At 40.6% G+C, this 20661-nt stretch overlaps 1 protein-coding gene across 2 annotated transcripts in view; it reads left to right on the top strand.

The window, feature by feature from the left end:
• The first annotated feature begins 4929 nt into the window (after positions 1-4929).
• The window catches only part of FAR1 (fatty acyl-CoA reductase 1), a 67655-nt gene continuing 51923 nt past the window's right edge, over positions 4930-20661 (top strand). Inside the window, exon 1 of one of the 2 annotated variants that reach the window (XM_059407985.1) lies at positions 4930-5168. The gene's annotated coding sequence lies outside the window, so the exon portion shown is untranslated. The remainder of the gene's footprint in view (positions 5169-20661) is intronic. The other variant, XM_059407980.1, reaches the window with a different exon arrangement.

The following is a 20661-nucleotide window of genomic DNA, read 5'->3' as shown; positions in this document are numbered from 1 at the left end:
CCTTTTTTTTTTTTTTTTTTAAGATTTTATTTATTTATTTGACAGGCAGAGAGGCAGGCAGAGGGTTGGGGGGAGCAGGTTCCCCGCCGAGCAGAGAGCTGGATGCGGGGCCCGATCCAAAGACCCTGAGATCACGACCTGAGCCGAAAGCAGAGGCTTTAACCCACTGAGCCACCCAGGCGCCCCTAGAATACCCTTTTTTTGCATCGGCGGTTTTTTAAGTGCTTTTCACTCAAAAATAGTCCTAATGACAAAGTGGCATGTTTGGGGCTGGCGTATCCTGTCGCCCTTCAAGAATCAAAAAGTCAAGAGTAGGATACGGGAATGATTTAGAAGGGCCATGAACATATCAGCTACATTTTTGTTTCACCTAGATTGAAGTTGTTGAATAACTGAGGGTAGGATGATTCACTTCCATGTAAAAACCAAACTTATCTCACAGATTTCTTAAAGACTCAGAACAAACACTTAGCATTGTTTCAAACACCTTTTATAGATGGGGAAATGAAGCTACAAGGACCTGTGTGTACTTGTTCAGACTGGCAATAGAGGAATAGTGGAAATGTTAGAAAACCTGGTAAAATTGTCCCTCCCCCCTTAATAACAGGCTTTAAAAATATGTTTAAAGTAGACGGATTCTGGATGTCATAATGGAGTACAGGCCAAGGTAGAGATGACCAAATGATTTGCAGAGAATAACTGCCCTCACTAGAAATTTGTCTCTCTTGAGAACAGGGGCCTAAAACTCTTTCCAGGCTATGCAAGTGAGCATCTCTGATGCATTCTAGATGGCTGTGATGGGTTCTCCACCTTAAATAGAAAGGAAGTTGTGTTCAACTTTAGTTTTGTCAACATCAGTATTTTTAATGCGAAAGAGTTACTACTCTTAAATAGTTCACATTCTCCCTTGTCATGAAATCTGTAAAGATAAAGCATGGTAAAAATAATTACTAATTCTAGGAGTCCCATGAGAGATGTATGTAAGATTCCATGCTACTCATTGTGGGGGACACAAAGATGATTAAGGACAAGGTAGAATGACTTGATCTTATTTTGGAGATGGCAAATGTTGGCTTGGTAAAAAGACTATAAGGTTTGCCATCAAACAGATTTAGATTTCTATCCCACTTTTGTCACCTAACAGCTGTGTGAAATATATACTTGTCTCACAGAGCTTCAATTTTCCCATCTATGAAATTCAGATGAATAGATGAATACTTGCACAGGGTTGTTGGGAAGATGAGAGTGAAGAATGTCATCAGAACCATTTAATAATGGGATGCCTGCGTGGCTCAGTTGGTTAAGCATCTGCCTTTGGTTCAGGTCATGATCCCAGGCTCCTGGGATCGAGTACCACATCAGGCTCCTTGCTTGGCAGAAGGCTGTTTCTCCCTCTGCCTGCTGCTCCCCTGCTTATGCCCCCGACCCCATAAATAAATAAATAAAACCGTAAAAAAAAAAAAAAAAAACCTGTTTATTTAGTAAGACATTGGCAGAAAAGCATGTAAGTTAAAAAATGACACGCGCCTTAATATAAACGTTTCCTCAGAGCAGGAAGAAGGAGTGTGTACATAAAAAAATTGATGCTTGACCTTGTTTTTTGTTTTTAAAATAGTTACAAAATTCCAAGGGGTTCATAATAGCTATAACAACATTATGTATAGCCTATGTGTTTCTGGTATTTATTCCTATATATGTTTTCTTAGAAATATGTGGTATTTCTCTAAGTTGTCAACTATCTATGAATAGATGCAAATTATTTTTGCTTGGTGGAGTTTACCTTCATTTACAGAACTGTGTTCTATAGCAAGGATCAAAAGCACATGCAGGTATATCATATTTGATTACAATGCAGTTGATATGCAGCCCAATTTTCAGGGCTCTTGCTGCAAGATGTAGAAAGCATTTGAATGAATGCTTTCTTTGGTATTGTAACACTACTATGTATAGGTTTTTTAGACTCTGGGCAAAATCCTTCATTGCCTTTTAAGGAGACTATTATTCACTTTTTGTAGATATAGGAATTCTTTGAATTCACTTAAGAATGATGGTACACTAAGCCTGGGTGGCTCAGTGGATTAAGCCTCTGCCTTGGGCTCAGGTCATGGTCTCAGGGTCCTGCGATCGAGCCCCTGCATTGGGCTCTGCTCAGCAGGGAGCCTTCTTCCCCCTCTCTCTCTGCCTGCCTCTCTGACTACTTGTGATCTCTCTCTCTCTCTCTGTCAAATAAATAAGATCTTAAAAAAAAAAAAAAAGAATGATGGTACACTGAGGGACACTGGTCAATAAAACAGCATGCCTTCCCCATGAGTTTTTACCATCTTGGAGAGTGAACCACTGTTTTAATTTTAGGTCCTCCTCCAGAAAGCCCATCTTAGTCGGAGCAGGGGGCAGGGGGTGGGGGGTGGGTTATGGAGAGGTGTCTCTGCTGGAGGTGCATGTTACATACACATTGACTTAAATCAAATGAGATGTCTTTATGCTCTCAATCCTAACGTTGTTTTAGAAAATCATAACATACTCATTAAGCAATTACTTAATTTTTTCATGTGGTTTCCTAAGAACTAAGTAATAGTATATTTTTTATATAACTATTTGAAAAAAATAATGTTTGCACAAAAATGTAAAAATCTGCAATGGAAGTATTCTCCAGAAATAATGTCTAATTGTGCATGCTGATAAATTTCAGCAGTGGTTTACTTAGTTCTGGTCTCCTGAGAATATGCCTCTAAATTACCTAAGCATTTAGGTCATTATATAGCTGGAATTTAAATCATTATTGTTTTTATATGTATTTCCTCATCCTGAATTACATTGGAATGATCCATTTATGTTTGTCTTCCTATTACACCTTATGCTCTTTGGAAAAAATACTCTTACCTAGTTATATGCCTCGTTCAGGACAAGTACTTTAAACAAAGGCATTTATCTGAACTGAACAACTTAATGACTAAATTAACAAATATGAATCATGTAGTCTACATTTTTATGAAATTTTTTTATTTTTTAAAGATTTTATTTATTTGACAGAGAGAGCACAAGTAGGCAAATCGGCAGACAGAGGGAGAGGGAGAAGCAAGTTCTTCACTGAGCAGGAAGCCCCATGCAGGGCTGGATCCCAGGATCCTGGGATCATGACCTGAGTCAAAGGCTTAAGGGACTGAGCCACCCAGATGCCCCTGAATTATGTAATTGTCAATTCTTTTGCTGCTGGTGCTCTTTCACAGGCTAGAATTTGACGCAGAGTTCTTATGTTTGTTTTGCAAAGGTTACGACTGACCCATTAATAACAAGTGTTTCACCTGGCCTTGGCTATTTCAGAATTCTGCTTTTGGACTGGATTCCAAGCAGGAATGACTGTGCATGGTGCTGGACTGTCAGCTCCACCAGGGCAGAAGCTATGATATATCTATATATATCTCTCTATTTATCTTTATCTATATATTTATTATTTATATATTATTATTTTATGCTATTATATCACATTTATATTTTATTATATTTATATGTATTATTTATTTATTTATTATTTTTAGAAGCTATGGTATTTATTTATTTATTTATTTATTTTTTTAAAAGATTTTATTTATTTATTTGTCAGAGAGAGAGCGAGTGAGAGCGAGCACAGGCAGACAGAGTGGAAGGCAGAGGCAGAGGGAGAAGCAGGCTCCCTGCGGAGCAAGGAGCCTGATGTGGGACTCGATCCCAGGACGCCGGGATCATGACCTGAGCCGAAGGCAGCTGCTTAACCAACTGAGCCACCCAGGCGTCCCAAGCTATGGTATTTAAATTAAAGTTTCCTGGGTTCAGAACTTAGGAGAACTTAGGTCAGCCACGAGGTAGGCAGCTCACTAGATTTCTGTAGTTTCCAAATGGGTGCAGTGCCACTAAGAGGGCCAGGCACTGAAACAAGCTCTAAATCCTCAAAAAAAAAAAAAAAAAAAAAAATCGGTCTGAATTATCTTAGCTGGTCTTTGAATATCAACCCCTGTGCGCTAATCAGTGTGCCAAGAGCTTTCACTGGGTTCAATTCTCACAATCTTTTCCTTTTTCTTCCTATGCTTTGCAGTTTTTGAATGACAGGTAGCTAAATCCTAGTGAGAGTGTTTGTACCACGGGAGTCTCACAGAGCCTAAGGTTACAGTAATGTTATTACAAAGTTATTCTTACAATCCTTTTAGTTTAAAAACTGAGATACTATTCAATATCATATATTAAAGTGCCTTGAGTGCACTAATTTTGACTGTATGCTTGATAAATTTTTACAGATGGATACCAACCAGATCAAGAGACAGAGCTTTTCCAGCTCCCAGTAGGTTCCCTCGTGCCCCTTCTTGCATCCCCGAGGTAACCATTATTCTAACTTTTGTCACCATCGGTAAGTTTTGTTCGAAATTATTGTGGCACGACTGGTCCGCGGCGGTGGACGAGGCGCACGCTCGGCTTCCTTCCTAAAAAGCATCCCGCCGCGGTCCTGGAGTACAGAGCCCGGGATCCCCTCTCACCGACCCAGCGCCGGACTCCACGTAGGCGCTGCAGGAGCACGCCACAATGGCTGCCCGCGCTCGCCCGCGCCGCCTCGCCGCATTCTCCCACCTTTCCAGTGGGTACCCCTCCCGCGCGACGAGCCAGCCGGGTGTGGCCCTGGGCGCCACCCGCCGGAACCCCAATGGCCAAGCCGGCGCTCCTGAGCCCGGGATGTGGGGCGCGCGCCCATTGGTTGAACTTGCCCCCGTGGACCGGCCGGCCGCAGAGCCCGCCTCCCAGCCCTCTCTCGGCGCTCCCATTGGCAGTTCGCGTTCCCCCCTCCCGCCCCCTGCGCCTGCTCCCGCCCCCAGCCAGCCGCGATGGAAACGGGGTTAGGGAGGGTGGGAGGCCGAAGCGAGGAGGAGGGGGTGAGCTTTCCTCCCGGTAAGGGGGCGCGAGAGACAAGACAGGCCAATCAGGACAGGACGTGGAAAAGAGGCGCCGCGCCAGCCAGTCACATCGCGAGGTCCGGGTCGGGAAGGCTGACGCGAGTGGCACAGCCAATGGGCGTGCCACTACCCGTCCGCTCTTCAGCAGCCGGTCGGGGGTGGTGGAAGAGCGAGTGAGGAGAGCGCGACGGCGGCGGCGGAGCCATCGCTGGACGGCCAGGGGGAAAGCGAGGCCCGAGCCTCTGCGTCTCGGTGAGAGGCGGCGACTGCCGGGCGAAGGGAGGCCGGGATGCGGGCCGCTTCTCGCCTGGTCCCGGCCGCGGCTGCGGGAGCTGGGGCGGCAGGCCGCCCGAGGCGGAGGCGACACCCGCCGCCCCGCCCCCGCCCCCACCCTGGGCCGCCCGGACCCGGGGGCGCCTGCCTCTGCCCGGGTGGTCTGTGCGCCGCTGGGCTCGGGCCGCCGCCCTCCGGAGTGCCGGGCGGGCGAGCGGGGACGCAGGGAGGGGCCTGGTTTGCAGCCGCGGAGCCTTGGGGGCTCCGCCTGGTGTGGGGAGGCCGCGGAGAGGTGGTGAAGGTGGGGCGGGGTACTTAACGGAGGAGCGGGCTCGTGTGCCCCGGGGCGGCTGTCGGAGGGGGCGTGTGATTGAAAGAATTTCTGGTCTTTCTGAGGGAGAAGAAAGTGATGGGGGAAAGGGTGATGCTCAGAAAAGGGTGCCCGGGGTGAAGGTGCGGAGCCGGGGAATGTGGCTGGCCTTTGGGAAGTAGGCACTGAGGGAGTGGAGGGGCAGATCAGCCGGGAGGGTTTTGAAGGTTAAGATCCCTGGACGAATGAGGACGAGTGGATTTGGAGTGAGAGGGACCTACTCCCGGAAGGTGACTGAGAGAAGATTTAGATGAGGTGTGGCTGGAAGCTGGCTGACTAGAAGGCGTTAGGAGACCAGTTAGGAGAAAGTGTGCAAGTTGCTGACCGTCGGCTGCAGAAGGGTGTGGATCTTTTATGACTAAGTGAGCAAGAATAACTGTTCCTTTTGGGAGAGGCTGGAGAGCCGAGTGTTGCAGGTAGGAAGGACTCAGTCAGCCAGGTTCATAGGTTCGTACACTACTCATGAGGGCCAAGCCCTCAAAGTTAACTCTCTCTACTGAGGCTGGCTGTGTCTCCCTTCTCCACCCCGTTAGTTCATCTAATTGTTTTGCCACAGCAGCACGCACACCCTCTCAAAAAGCAGATATTGTTTGTTTTTTCATGGATGGCAATGAGGAATCCCTTAATTCTTTGTCTTAAAAAAATTAGAATCTGTTGGTTTAAAGGCAGCATCAGAAGGTAGGTTCAGAAAATCTGCGCTGTAGGGGAATGTCTCACCTATTTTGTTGGACATAGCATAAAAATGATGCAAGATCTCTGAGAGTAACACAGTGAAAATTAACGTGGAAGTACAGTTCTGTTACTGTAAGATCGACCACTTTGATGCAGTGGAATTTGATTATGTATCCTATTGTTGGGAAGTTTTTTAGCCTTGGGAAGAGCGTTATAGCTAAATAGGTTCAAGGTTCTTTTCACTTAGAGGAATCAAAGACATAATGTGTGTATTATCTCTGCTGTTACTTCTCTGTTTAAATCTTTAGGAGTTCTTAGGAAGGAGGAGAGGGTCTGGACTGGGAGTGTGTGGCGTAAGGAGGAACTGTTTGTGGAGACCATTGCAAAAGATGCAAAAAAAAAAAGTTTTTATTTGTGGGGTGTGGGCAGAGGTTGAGAACAGAGAAGTAGTAGTAGAAACAAAAGTGGCCCACTATACATTTTCAGTGGATTTAAATTGGAGGTGCTGATAGGCGTCGAGATGTAATTTTTGCTTGACTGTAGTACAAAAGGCTTGTGAAGAGTTAAACACTTCTTGACAAATATAAAGTGTCAAAGACAGAAAGCAAAGAGGGCATATGTTGTATAGGATATTTCCTTACCCAGATCACAAAGCATTGTAGTTAATGGACCATTCTTTTCTAGGAGGTAGAAATAATTTCGTGGAAGTAATTTCTTGGCACTGCTATTCACTGATCACATTTTACCCTTAGTATAACAGTACCCAAGTGCTGCGGTGACTCAGAGCAGAGAACAACTAATCCAAGTGGTGTGGAGTTAATCAGGGAAGGTTTCCAGGAAGAGGTTAATTTTGAGACATCTTTAGAACTAGGAGTTTGGGTATGTGTTATTGGAAGACATGAAGATGACATTCCAGTAGTTTGGACATGCTGTCAGCAACTTTGGATAAGAATGACACATTAAAAATGGTTTTAAGGAGGATGGAATATTTGAATGAAGATATAAGAGTGTGGAGATCAATTGAGTCTGTGGTTGTAGTTTAGTTGAAAAACAATGGTTCTGTCTTGTGGCTAGGAGAGAAGAATTAGAATAGTTAATGATGGATTGGAGACAGTAAGGGAAAGAGTACAAAAATATTTTTTGATATTTGTGATAAGAAAATATGTTGACAATAAATTGGGTTATTGAGAGGTAGATTTGGTGTTCAACCATAAAACAATCAGAAACATTTTTGAGTCCTGTACTAGATTATATTGATAACAGTAGCAAAATTTATTGGGTTCCACTTTGTGCCAGACACAGTTTTGAGCTATTCTAGCCTCATCTTTCTTTGATTATCGCTGTTTTATAGATGAGGGAACTGAGATTCAGAGAGATTATTTTGCCCAACGTCACACAACTAATAGGTGGCAGGTCAGGATTGACAAAGTCAGTAAATACTAATTGACCCTAAGCTTCCTGCCAGGCACTGTGTTAAATGCTGGAGGTTCAAAGTGGACAAGCAAATCCAAAGGTCAGGTTGGAGCCATTTTTTTTGGAGGTTGTCAGGAATTAATAGAAGAGAGCCAGTGAAGGAAGAGAAAAAGATGAGCTGGAGAGACTCTTGTAGATACTGAGGAATATATTGTTTTGGAAAACTTAGAATAGAAATAGTTTTAAGAAAGAGGAAGTAGTTAGCAACAAAATACGTAGCTGAGAGACTCGGAAGAACAGATTGAGAAGAATGAGTTAAGTCAGGAAAAAAACTTGTGTGAATTTAGTCTCAAAAACCAGAATTAAGATAATAAGGTATAGGCAGATAGTTACTCATGTTTAGTGGCAAGTGCTCTATACATAGTTAAAATATGATGGCAGTTGCGGTCAAATTCATAGGAAAGAGTTGGTATGTCCCTTTCTAAAATTTTAATCTTTGGCTGCTGAGATCGTGGGTGTTTTAAAAATGCTCATGCACTTTGTATTTTCCAAGTTCAATAAAACAAGCATTACTTTTATAGTTAGTTGGGGAGAAAATCATTCTACTGAAACGAGCTAATAGGGAATATGTGGGTGGGCTTCTCTGCATTATGTTTGGGGAAGGGGAAAAGATGGTCTTATTTCAGTGTATATTGCTACCTATGAGATACTTGGGTAGGTACATTCCTGTCTTAGAAATGACCAGACACATCCTGAAACTGTATATACTGAAAGATGGCATTTGCTTAATCTGAGGGATGAGATTACTAACTCACCTTGAAGCATGGAGATATTATGGTCTTGATTTTTCTGAACGTTGTTTTTTTAGGGTTTAATAAATGAATTTAAGGTTAAACAAATGCATACTTCTCATTCAATTGAGTCATTTTAACTGTGTCTTTTGGATTTTATACCCTTCTTTCTTCCTACACATTTGTTCTGTAGTTCCTCTCTTAGTGGGTTTGTAATGGGCTTACAGTTTCAGTTCAGTAAGACAATATGAAAGTGCTGAATTTACATATAACTAATTTAACTTAAAATTTGTCATTGTTTTCAGTTCCCAATTTGAAGAAGAAAAGAGACAAATTTCAAGACAATGAAATAAGCTTCTCTAATCAAATAATTATTCAAGAGCTAACTAGTAGGATTTGCCTCAGGATCAGTACAGTTTAATTTCAGTCTCTAAAATGGAGATGGCCATCTTGTAAGTCAAGAATAGGATCTAATTTTTAGTTTAATTTGGCCCATAGGGATTGTGGGAGGAAGCTTAATGTTTCATCTAGGTACTGTACTATGTTCCTTAAATAAATTATTACATTTAGCTCTCATACAGTTCTCCAAGGTGGAGAACCTCTTATAGATGAGAGAATGAGGCTCAGAGAAATTAGTAACTTAACAAATGTTGGAGAGGTAGAACAGAGCTGAGATTGAAACCTTGTTTAAGCCAAAATTCATGCATATGAGATAAAAGGCAAGAAAGAGTTGTTTATGTTAATATTTGCAATTTAAAAAAAAATGCCACATAGCCTTAGGTGTTTAGTAACTTTGTTACCTTAGAAGATGGCACTGTTGCTCTGTGTATTTGCTTTATGACACTGGCTCTTAAATGATGGTGATTATTATGTGTCTTTTAAGGGTGCATTATATTACCTTTAGAGGGGTATGTTTTCACATTTTAGTATTTTTTAAAATGAAGATGTAATTTACAGTGTCTTTGAAAATGCTTATGAAATGGGTACTTTGTCTTTTTTTTTTTAATTTGAAGATCTAATTCTCTTTATTAAATGATTCATGAATTGGACAACACCCCATCTAGTAAGTAGAGAGGCACTCCCAAATGGCTACTATGTCTTAAAGTCAAATGTGTGTCTCAGAGTTGAGAAGTGTGGTATATGCATATAGTCTGCATGTACAGTGCCTTAGGAGTTTGTTGTGTGCATTTTCTTCCCAGCTCCTTTCTTTACTTAGTCTATTACATTTTGTGTGTGTGTGTGTGTGTGTGTGTGTGGTATAATATAGAACTGAAGCATATATTAATAATAAAATACTCATTCTCTTTAGTTAGTGAATATTACAGTGTAGAAGAAAGTACTTTGATGTGGAAAATTAACATTGCACTGTGAATCAGCAGATCTGAGTTTTAATTTTGGTTTTGCTAGTAACTTGATGTGTAGCTTGAGGCGAGTCACTTCCCCTCTCTGAGCTTTAGTTTTCTCATTTCTAAAGTGGAGTTGGGAGAGGAACTTAGAGACTTGTCCAGCTTGAACAAACTATGCTCTCTCTTTAAAAATGTAGATGCCTTAAATCCTTCTTAAAAACTGGATTTAGGGGCGCCTGGGTGGCTCAGTGGGTTAAGCCGCTGCCTTCGGCTCAGGTCATGATCCCAGGGTCCTGGGATCGAGCCCCGCATCGGGCTCTCTGCTCAGCAGGGAGTCTGCTTCCTCCTCTCTCTCTGCCTGCCTCTCTGCCTGCTTGTCATCTCTCTCTGTCAAATAAATAAATAAAATCTTTAAAAAAAAAACCTGGATTTATTAGCTTTCTGCTATTTTTTTCTTTGTCTTCATGTCTTTGCCTTCTCTCCTTGCCTTTTTTCTGTGGATGCTTGAGATACTATCAGATCCAATGTATTAGAGAGGATGTTTTATTTTTGATAGCCTGCATTTACTAAGATAGGATATTTGAGAAAGTAGGTACTTAGTAAATAGTTAACAAATGAATATATGTTTTATTTGAGTTTTATAAAAGGACCATTTAAATAATATACCATACAGAAGCTGTTAAAGTATTTTTGAAAGGTAGTCCTGCCTAAATAATGAAATGTGTTTAGTGAAGTAAATTTATCTGCTCTCTATGGGGCAGGTTTCTACAGAAGAAGACTATTGGACCTGTCTTTTGAGAAATTCTCTCTGTTCTAGTAGGAGAAGGAATCTTCTTTGAACTTTGTATTATGGAAAGTTGCTGACATAAAATGACACACTAACTTTAGCAGTTACAAACCTGTGGTTAATCTTGTTTCATCTCTACTTCCACCCACTTGCCCCTTTTTTATTTTGAAGCAAATCCCTAAACAGTTTTACCAGGTACTACCATACAGAATGATGAATGTGACAATAGACACTAAGCTAAGTGAAGTAGAAATCGTTCATTTAAATATTTTTGAGACATGTGTTATACTGTGCTAGGCAAGAGAAATTAGATATAATAATCTACTGTTGGATGGGTTTAATGTAATTGGATATACTTAATATACATATATAAAACAATATAGCAACATGAGATTATATACCAAAACAATATAGCAACATGAGATTATATACCAAAGTATTTTAAATGAGAGATGACATTATTTCTGAATGAAAGGATTTAGATGGGGAAAAAGAATATTAAAGGGTGCAATGAGGTTGATCATATGGAGAAAACATATAGTTAGAAAAAATCTAACTTGAGGGGCACCTGGGTGGCTCAGTTGTTAAGCGGCTGCCTTTGGCTCAGGTAATGATCCCGGGGTCCCGGGATTGAGCCCTGCATCAGGTTCCCTGCTCATGGGAAGCCTGCTTCTCCCTTTCCCACTCCCCCTGCTTGTGTTCCCTCTCTGTCACTGTCTTTCTCTCTCTCTGTCAAATAAATAAGTAATCTTTAAAAAAAGAAAAATCTGGGGCACCTGGGTGGTTCACTGGGTTAAGCCTCTGCCTTCCGCACAGGTCATGGTCTCACAGTCCTGGAATCCAGTGAGCCCTGCATCATCAGGCTCTCTGCTCAGCAGGATGCCTGCCCGCCCCCCCCCCCCCCCTTTCCCCCCCCGTCTGTCTGCCTACTTGTAATCTCTTTCTGTCAAATAAATAAATCAAAATCTTAAAAAAAAAAAAAAAGAGAAAAAGAAAAATCTAACTTTAGCTTCATAGAAAGTTTTATCTAAATCTGTTATCTCTGTCTTTTAGACCCGTACAGCATATTATTGACATACTTTGATCTTAAATCAATATTTGAAAAAAGCCAGTTTCTGTGTTACAAGTTAAGACACACTTCTTTATGACTGTTACTGTCTCTGGTGAATTATTTGGCACATTTCATTAAAAAGCCTTCTAAATATCTTAGTACCACATGTATTAATGGATCCATTTTGTCTAGAATGTTTGTGTGTGTGCCACCAGTTTTCAAATATAAATCATTTTGAGATCTTAAATGGTGGTGCGTATGTGTTAGTTTAAATGTTAACTGTTAGAAAATTAAAAAAAAAATTATTTTATTTTATTTATTTATTTAACACAGAGAGAGAGAGAGATCACAAGTAGACAGAGAGGCAGGCAGAGAGAGAGAGGGAAGCAGGCTCCCCGCTGAGCAGAGAGCCCGATGTGGGGCTCGATCCCAGGACCATGGAATCATGACCTGAGCCTAAGGCAGAGGCCCAACCCACTGAGCCAGTCAGGCGCCCCACTATTAGACAATTTTAAGATTACTTTGAAATACCTAGATTAGGGGCGCCTGGGTGGCTCAGTGGGTTGAGCCGCTGCCTTCAGCTCGGGTCATGATCTCAGGGTCCTGGGATCGAGCCCTGCATCGGGCTCTCTGCTCAGCGGGGAGCCTGCTTCCTCCTCTCTCTCTGTCAAATAAATAAATAAAATCTTAAAAAAAAAAAAAAAGAAATACCTAGTTTACATCAATCTTGTCTTTTATGGAAATCTTGCCAGAAACGTTGGCTTGACTTAAGTTTTCTCACATGAGAAATCCTTGTTGAATTTAAGGAATTCTTAAAATTATATATTATTATTTTGGAGTATTAAATACTTTAAATTATTAATTGAGAGTAAAATCTTAATATATGTTCCATAATGCAGAGATTTTTAGTCAAGGGTCATGATCTCTTTTGAGCATCTCCCCAAAGCTTTGTGCTCTCTCCTTAGAAAAATAAACAGGAATCCCTCCTTGTTTGTAGTTTTGCTTTATGTGTTTTTAGTTACCCATGGTCAGTCTGGGTCTGGAAGTAGGTGATCCTTCTTCTGACATGTTAGAAAGTTGTAGTAGACTAATAGTAAGTCACAATTCCTACATCATTTACCCTCCTTCATCTCATCTCGTAGGTATTTTATCATCTCACATCATTATCAGAAGAAGGGTGAGTACAGTATAATTAAGATACTTTGGGAGGGAGAAAGACCACATTCACATAACTTTTGTTACAGTATATTGTTATAATTGTTCTATTTTATTATTATTATTATTAATCTCTTACCATGCCAAATTTATAAATTAAACTTACCATAGGTATGTACATATAGGAAAAATCATTATGTATAGGGTTTGGTACTATTTGCAGTCTCAGGCATCCATTGGGGGTCTAGGAATGTATCCACTGTAGGTTAGGGGGAATTACTGTACTTGCACACTTTGTTTTTCATATAATTTAAGGGGGTTAATAAGGTTGAAAGAACCCAGGGTGCCTGGGTGGCTCAGTCTGTTACGCATATGCCTTCGACTTAGGTCATGATCCCAGGGTCCTGGAATGGAGACTGCATTGGGCTCCCTGCTCAGTGGAGAGTCTACTTCTCCTTTTCCCTCTGCCCCTCCCCCGCTTGTGCTCTTTCTCTCTCTCTCTCTCTCTCAAATAAATAAATAAAATATTAAAGATAAAGAGACTCTCAGAACCCATTGTGGGTCTATGGATTCTAGTTAAATAAACCAATCTTTAGTGTATGGGCAGAAAACATACTGCTAAAACTAAACTCAAATTTATTTTGTTGTGTACTGCTCACCTTTTATAAACAAGTGTTTCATTATTGAGTAATTAAAAATTATAAAACTCATTATGCATATACCTTACTTAAAAAAATAAACCAATTCTTTTTAAAGATTTATTTTGTTTTTATTTATTTATTTTTTAACCATCTATTTTAGAGAGAGAGAGAATAAGAGAGTATGAGCAGAGGGAGGGTGACAGGAAGAGGAAGAGACAGAATCCTCAAGCTGACTTCCTGCCAAGCGCAGAGCCCGACATGGGGCTCTATCCAGGACACTGAGATCATGACCTGAGTCAAAATCAAGAGTTGGCTGCACAACTGACTGAGTCACCCAGGCGCCCCTTAAACATTTTATTTATTTATTTATAAATAAAAAGGTTTTATTTAATTATTTGTCAGAGATCTCACATAAGCAGGGGAGAGGCAGAAGGAGAAGCAGGCTCCCTGCTGAGCGACCCCCCCAATGCAGGACTCGATATCAGGACCCTGGGATCATGACCTGAGCTTAAGGCAGATGCTTAACCGACTGCGCCACCCAGGGACTCATACTTATGATCCTGAGATCAAGAGTAGCATGCTCTATCAACTGAGCCAGCCAGGCACCCCCAAACAATAGAACAATTCTTAATTGGATTCTTAGGAAAAAATAAGCTATAGCTAGCTTAATAAATATATTGAATGATTTTTTTTTTTTTTAAAGATTTTATTTATTTGTCAGAGAGAGAGCGAGCGAGAGCGAGCATAGGCAGACAGAGTGAAAGGCAGAGTCAGAGGGAGAAGCAGGCTCCCTGCGGAGCAAGGAGCCCGATGTGGGACTCGATCCCAGGACGCTGGGATCATGACCTGAGCTGAAGGCAGCTGCTTAACCAACTGAGCCACCCAGGCGTCCCTATATTGAATGATTTTATCAAAGATTTTGGAGTGTCTGATCTTTCATATAATGACTGCTATCCATCCTGAATTAAGAGGAAGTAAATATAACTAAGAATGAGTAAAATGTATACATACCATTTTTTTTCCAAAGGTAAAGGAAAAAGCTACTTTGGCCTTAGCTGCCCTTATATAGTTGAGACCTGTGGAGAAAAGGGTCTGTTAAAGTATTTAGAGTTGTACATTTGTGTTAAAATCATTCCTGTATGTGATAACAGGGCTTAGAAATGTGTTTGGACTGAAAGGATTGATTCTCTTTAGAGCCCTGAAATTGTGTTTATCATCCATCTAGTTCGAAGGATGGTCCTAAATAAGTTTCTTAGAAATATGTGGTTTTAAAAGGTTGTGGGTTACACCTAAAATGTAATAATAATAGTAGTTTTTAGCATAAGCAGAATCTGCAGGAGATAGGAACAGTTGAATTAGCTGCTATTGAGACATTTGACTGTTTGAAGATCAGTGAATTTTAGGTGTATTGCTTTAATGTGATAACCTTCATGACCTGTTAGAGTTAATAATTCTCTGAGTAATGTTCTACTAGGAAATAGCTTATTCTAATACACAGTATTGACATATAGACTTTGAGAGCTAGGAGAAGGAGGATTTCACCATCAGTGATTTGGGCTCCTTTTCAATGAATTCTGTGAATGAGGAGAGCATTTAATTGACTGGCCCAAGGTCAGGTGGTTACTGGCAGTGCCAACAGTATAGTTATTCATTACTGATTTTTAAAAAAAGTTTTTAACTTATTTAAATTCAGTTAGTTGACATATAGTGTATCATTAGTTTCAGATGTAGAGTTCAGTAATTCATCAGTTGCATATAATACCCAGTGTTCATTACCTCACATGCCCTCCTTATTGCCCATCACCCAGTTACCCCATCCCTCCACCCACCTCCCCTTCCTCAGTTTGTTTCCTATAGTTAAGAGTCTCTTGTGGTTTGTCTACTTCTTTGATTTCATCTTATTTTATTTTTCCCTCCCTTTCTCCATGATCCTCTGTTTTGTTTCTTAAATTCCACGTATGGGTGAAACCGTATAATAATTTTCTTTCTCTAATTGACTTATTACGCTCAGCCTGATACCTCCAGTTCCTTCCATGTCAATGTAAATGGTGAAATCTCATCCTTTTTGATGTAATGATGAGTAATATATGTTGTGTATATATGTATATATATCACATCTTTTTTTTTTTTTTAAAGATTTTATTTATTTATTTGACAGAGAGAGATCACAAGTAGGCAGAGAGGCAAGAAGAGAGAGAGAGAGGAGGAAACAGGCTCCCCGTTGAGCAGAGAGCCCAGTGCGGGACTCGATCTCAGGACCCTGAGATCATGACCTGAGCCGAAGGCAGCTGCTTAACCCACTGAGCCACCCAGGCGCCCACATCTTTTTTTTTTAAATAAAGATTTTATTTGGCAGAGAGAGTGATCACAAGTAGGCAGAGAGGCAGGCAGAGAGAGAGAGGGGGAAGCAGGCTCCCTGCTGAGCAGAGAACCCGATGTGGGGCTCTATCCCAGGACCCTGAGATCAGGCTCGATCAGGACCCTTGAGCCCAAGGCAGGGCTTAACTGACTGAGCCACCCAGGTGCCCCTATATATCACATCTTTATCCATTCATTTGTCGATGGACATTTGGGCTCTTTTTGTAGTGTATCTATTGTGGATATTGCTGCTATAAACATTGGGGTGCAGGCACCCCTTCAGATCATAGTGTTTGTATCCTTTGGGGTAAATACCTAGTAGTGCAATTGCTGGGTCATAGTATAGCTCTGTTTTTAACTTCCTGAGATTTCTCTTTAAGGTTCTTGAGGAGCCTCCATACTGTTTTCCAGAGTGGCTGTACCAGCCTAGGCATTCCCACCAGCAGTGTAGAGGGTTCCCCTTTCTCTGCATCCTCACCATTTGTTTTTTCCTGACTTGTTAATTTTAGCGGTTCTGACTCAGGTAAGGTGGTGTCTTATTATAGTTTTTTTTTTTTTTTTTAAAGATTTTATTTATTTATTTGACAGAGAGAAATCACAAGCAGGCAGAGAGGCAGGCAGAGAGAGAGAGAGGAGGAAGCAGGCTCCCTGCTGAGCAGAGAGCCCGATGCGGGACTCGATCCCAGGACCCTGAGATCATGACCTGAGCCGAAGGCAGCGGCTTAACCACTGAGCCACCCAGGCGCCCTTATTATAGTTTTATGTTTATATTTTCCTGATGCTGAGTGATGTTGGGCATTTTTCCATGTGTCTCTTGGCCTTTGTACGTCTTTGGAGAAATGTTTATTCATGTCTTCTGCCCATTTCTTGACTGGATTACTCATTACTGATGTTTGATAGGTCTGTTGTGCTTACTGATTTTGGGCTGTCTTCTTTCTGATCTGTTTCTGGAGAAGGAAGTATCTTTACACTAGCGTTTTTGTGGCTTTGATTCTCAGTTGATAAATTGACTAAGAATTACCTGGATTTTTATTCTCTTTACTGTTTTTACTTTGCTGTATATGTTCTTAACCCATTTTTAGCACAATAACCGGTAGTTACAATGCTTATTCAGGTAAGGTTCTTAGGAGCTTAAATACAGTTTCACATCTGGAAACAGATACTAAGAATCCATGAAGTCATTAAGCACTCCCCTTATGCTTTCTATACCTTTCTGGACTGATCCCTGCTTGACGGTATTTAATTGCAAGCTTTATCTATGAACCTGGGAAAGTTTTAAAGGTAAACCAGGAAAGGATTTCTGAGAACAGGGTTTGATATGGAATTTAGCCCTTTTTAAGGCATTTCTAGATGGTTCCCAGAACTAGATACTAGAGGGATCGTTCACATTCAAGTTCAGAGAAGTTATTATTACTTCTTAGAAGGGCCTGATTCCAAGTCCTTATGTCATTTGGTTGGTATGGACCTACTGGGCAGGGAGAAGACCTGCCCCCATTTTGGTGACCCTATATCGAGGGCAAGGACACTTTAAACAGTGACTCTCAAAGCTGTTTTAATCCCAGCCTTTAGCTGGGCCATTCTTTAGCTCAATAAATTCCTGCTTTCTGGTGGAAAAATAATTATAAATGTAAAGGTACAAGCATTTGGGGGGGTGGGGGATTTTTTTCAGCAGTTAGAGGTATCGTTCTTTCCTAATTGAATCATGAAAAAACATACTTGTCTTTAAGTCTAGACTTGCTAGAAAACTGTAGGTCTCAAATCCAAGTGATGCATTTGTATAATACATTCTGTAGGTTTAATAAAACAACTAAAATGATATGTATGAAGCTCAACTAATGCTAATTTTTAATTAAGTAAAAATAATGATTGTTGAAAACCATGGTCAGCTTAAGACAACACAACCTCACTGACAGTGAGTGCTTGTCTTGAAAATTTCAGAATTCCAGCTTTTGAGTGCGCATGTGTGGTAGGAGCTTTGTAGCATTGGGAGTTGTAGCAGCCAGAGGTATTAACTGTATACAGATTGCAGTCTTTGGTACATTCTAATAACGTGTTCATTTTTGCAGCTCTTAATTAATGGCTTAATAGCTTATTCATAAGTAGTCTTATGCATCAAAGGAAGACCATGCTTTCTAAATCATTTGTAGTCCATGGGAGGTTTGGTCCATTTTTGGATAATCATTAACCTTAGAAGGTAATCTGTGAGCTTCTCCGGGGCATTGTTTCTCTAGCTGTGTTGGGAAATTTGTGAAAGCCTAAGTTGAACTAGAGTTCAGTGGGCTTCTTCACCTCAGGACCTTGTTAGTCTTGATATGCTAATATACTTTGTTGTTCACTGGTTGTGGGTAAAGTGTACAGTTTCCTAGCCTCATTTACCATGATTTGGAAAATGCTGTCTTGGAGGACGTACCAGTTTTTAGGTTCAGCCTTGAGAACAGATTCAAAAGGTATGTAAGAAGGTGACGCAAAAGAAACAGGAAGCGCAGTGTACAACATAAAGCAGGAACTTCAAAGCACTTTTCTGCTGTTATGGGTTGGCATTTGCTGTAATAATGGGAACTGAGTCTGAACTGCTTCTAAACTGAATCTAAACTGCTTCTATAAGCAGTGAAATACCTGAATTCTACCAGCTTGTTCTGAATGATCTTAATCTTCGTGAGTAGACTTTGGTAGTTTTAAATTACACCACATAAGATACATAATTAGTAATCTGCCTGAGTCAGTTTTTGGGTAAACCTGTAGGTAGTCATCTACATGTAATGTTCATGGTAAACATGATACATTTTCCTGTTAACATCAGTTTTGGTTAACTTGAAATATTTTTACATTAACCCTTAGCTATATTACAGAGTCAGATGTACAACTTCCATGAATTCCTAAGCCAAATGGGGTATTTCCCTTTCTTTAGTTGTGTTCAAGAACCCTGATTTTTGGTAATACACTTAAAGTATTAGTATAGTGATGTATATTGGAATCTTGTATCTCACTTTCTGAGTCTAAAAGTATTAGTATGAAAATTTCATGTCTTGGGGCACCTGGGTGGCTCAGTGGGTTGAGCCTCTGCCTTTGGCTTGGGTCATGGTCTCAGGGTCCTGGGATTGAGCCCTGCATTGGGCTCTCAGCTCAGTGGGGAGCCTGCTTCCTCCTCTCTCTCTCTGCCTGCCTCTCTGCCTACTTGTGATCTCTCTATCTAATAAATAAAATATTTAAAAAATTTTCTTGTCTTAATATGAAAATAATTTTATTTTATTTATATATATATATATATATTTAAAGATTTTATTTATTTATTTGTCAGAGAGAGAGCGAGTGCGAGCGAGCACAGGCAGACAGAGTGTCAGGCAGAGTCAGAGGGAGAAGCAGGCTCCGTGCGGAGCAAAGAGCCCAATGTGGGACTCGATCCCATGACGCTGGGATCATGACCTGAGCTGAAGGCAGCTGCTTAACCAACTGAGCCACCCAGGCGTCCCTGAAAATAATTTTATTAAGGTGAGGAGAGAATATAGAATAACAGAATGGAATTGGACACATGCTTTTACAAGCAATGGAACCATATATTACCAAACCGAGTTAATAGGAGCTCAACCCTTCTTCGGTAGACTTTACAGTAGAGAAGGTACCCCACTGGTACAGGCCTTGAGAGCAAAAAGAGAAACAAAGGAGAATGGATATTGATGAAAAATTGAAGTTTTCTTGTCAGCAGATAATTTTAATGCTGTAGAATTGGTATTTACTTTCTGTTGGAAGAAAACTTGACTTTTTAAAGATGCCTTTGTGTTTTTTATATCACTCAAAGGAATTTGGAGTCTGATTTTTGTTAATGTCTAATATTTTCCAGGGTAATGAAACCTAAGAGACATTTAATGCTGGCCAGAGTACCATGCTTATGGAGCAACCACAGTGTATAAAATAGTCGTGTAGTGCCCCTGAGAGAACTAATGAACCTATTGGGATTCCTAACCAGCAAGAAGTATCTTAGACAGGGGCGCCTGGGTGGCTCAGTGGGTTAAGCCTCTGCCTTCAGGTCAGGTCATGATCTTGGGGTCCTGGGATTGAGTCCCGCATCAGGCTCTCTGCTCAGCAGGGAGCCTGCTTCCTCCTCTCTCTCTGCCTGCCTCTCTGCCTACTTGTGATCTATCTCTCTGTGTCAAATGAATAAATAAAATATTTAAAAAAAAAAGTATCTTAGACATTGAGGAAGATAGGATTCAGAGAGTTCAGTATTCTTATGCCAGTGTCTGTGTAGGCAAACAGAGTGCCCATTATATCTACTTCAATGGGTGCTTACAACAGGGTTAGACACTAGCATCTTTTATTGAAAAAAGAAATGTTAACCAAGATGCTACAGCTATTCTTTTGTTTGTGGAAAAATGCCTTATAAGCCTTAATTTTTGAAAAAGGAAAAAGGAACCCACTATCCTTATCAGCTTGAGTACAGAAAATAGTTTGTCCATTTTGAATTTGCATTTTGGCCCTTTATTTGTTGCTTACAGCTTACTTTCAGAGATGGTTTTCTTTTATGTTGAGTCTTAAAACATTAAACAATGATTGCAGTTATTAAAATATAGTAGAAAAGACACACGATCAGTGGTTCCCAATATGCCCCCCAATGGAAGACGATCAAAAATCTTGAAGTATATATACCATGTACAAGGTGAAGCCTCTTCATAATTGAACTAAAATGAGTTGGCTTGCTTTTGGCTAGAAGTGTGTCAACTCCAAGTGGTAACTTATTGGCTAGTGTGGTTCACAATTAAGTAAATAGTAATATTTTTGGTAGGCAAAATAATTTGAACTATGAGGCCCATGGGGCCATATTTTTATTTTTATTTATTTATTTTTAAATATTTAATTTATTTATTTGACAGAGATCACAAGCAGGCAGAGA

This window comes from Mustela nigripes, chromosome 1 (genome assembly GCF_022355385.1).
Source record: "Mustela nigripes isolate SB6536 chromosome 1, MUSNIG.SB6536, whole genome shotgun sequence".
Classification (NCBI taxonomy): domain Eukaryota; kingdom Metazoa; phylum Chordata; class Mammalia; order Carnivora; family Mustelidae; genus Mustela; species Mustela nigripes.
Note: the sequence above shows the minus strand (reverse complement) of the source record. Positions and strands in the feature narration are given on the sequence as shown.